Genomic DNA, 1,709 nt, shown 5'->3' on the forward strand with positions numbered 1-1,709 from the left:
GGGAAATGATAGAAATTAATACTTTTATTTAGCAAGGATGCTTTAAATTGATCAAACGTGATGATAAAGACATTTATAATGTTACAAAAGATTTCTATTTCAGATAAATGCTGTTCTTCTGAACTTTATATTCATCAAAGAAACCTGAAAAATTCTACTCAGCTGTTTTCAACATAATAATAATAATAATAATAAATATTTTTGAGCAGCAAATCAGAATATTAGAATGATTTATGAAGGATCATGTGACAGGAGTAATGATGCCAGAAATTTAGCTTTGAAATCACAGGAATGAATTACATTTTAAAATATATTCAAATATAAATCAGTTATTTTATATAGTAAAAATATTTCAAAATTTTACAGTTTATGCTGTATTTTGGATCAAATAAATGCAGGTTTGGTGAGCAGAAGAGACCTCTTTAAAAACATTAAAAATCTTACTATTCAAAAACTTTTGACTGGTAGTGTATCACTGATTCTTGAGAAGTGAGACAAAATGGTGCAATATTGAAAAAATAAAGCCTTGTACTCAGACAAATGAAACTACATTTTGTATCTTACATGTACTAAGCTACTGAGCTATACATTGATTCCACCTCCCAACTTTTCTCTTTTTTATCAAAATGTGCTTTATACCTTGCCATCACTTATTTTGCAATCAAGCAATCAAGATGATTTTAACGTTTCAAAACACATTCTCATGTTAGCAGACAGATTACACATGTGACCAACAATTCCTCAACAAATTCATCATCAAAAAATCATAATCAAATATGATCAAAATATTCATCTGACGGATGTGATATAGACATGAATAGTCATTTTTGAATCAATCAATTACTGTATTAAAACAAACACAAACGGTGAGTATTTTATTGTTTATAAAGCTTTTATTCAAGATTCACATTTAAGTATTTTGATATATCATTGGAACACAATTTTCTCTCATCTCAGAACAGTATGTCTGCTCTGCATCTGCTATGGTAATAAGGTAACTTTTAGAAAGAGTTAAATGAACAAATAAAACAATTAGTTGTTACCTCTGTCTATTTATATTCACCAGGGGCCTCATTTATAAAATGTGCGTAAGCACAGATTTGATCTTAGAGTGTGCGTACGCTAAAATCCACGACAACGTTCATATTTATAAAGAAAAGTAGCCTACATACCGCCACATCAGGGTCTGAGCAGGCGTATGCACTTTTCCTTGTGGCAAAGTCTGAGTACTGCAGCTATTTGAACATTATTTTACAAGAGAACTTGCGAAGTCTTGATTTACTACTAATGCGTAAAATAGAAAAAATGTATAAACGCATCTCCGACTGTTTTGACTGTTTATGTCGTTTAGGCCTATGTCGTGCAATAACGGTTTTTAATATATTCTATTCAGTAACATTGTTAACTGTTTTTATTTATAACATCTGGTGCTTTGCTTCTGTGAAAATGAATAGAGACATCAGCCTTAAACTTTTTTTTCATACCGGAGACCATAATCGTGTAATAATTAATTTTCTTACGATATGAAACGCCCAATTTTCCTTTCAATAATGTTTTTTAAAGTTTTGCAAAAATTTCGTGATATTAAACTTTTTATTACTTGTCATAGCAAGTGATTTTAAAAGTAGGATGGCTCACTTTTTATAAGATAACTGAAAATTTTACTTGAATTCGTAGTTTATTCTTACTTTTGGAAACCTAATTGTTTT

General features: G+C 29.7%; 1 protein-coding gene across 1 annotated transcript in view; it reads left to right on the forward strand.

The window, feature by feature from the left end:
• The window catches only part of LOC107757841 (solute carrier family 2, facilitated glucose transporter member 4), a 67,861-nt gene that overhangs the window by 54,993 nt on the left and 11,159 nt on the right, over nucleotides 1-1,709 (forward strand). The gene's annotated exons all lie outside the window — the stretch shown is intronic.

The sequence above is a fragment of the Sinocyclocheilus rhinocerous genome, unplaced genomic scaffold, assembly GCF_001515625.1.
Source record: "Sinocyclocheilus rhinocerous isolate Xijiao unplaced genomic scaffold, SAMN03320098_v1.1 scaffold804, whole genome shotgun sequence".
Classification (NCBI taxonomy): domain Eukaryota; kingdom Metazoa; phylum Chordata; class Actinopteri; order Cypriniformes; family Cyprinidae; genus Sinocyclocheilus; species Sinocyclocheilus rhinocerous.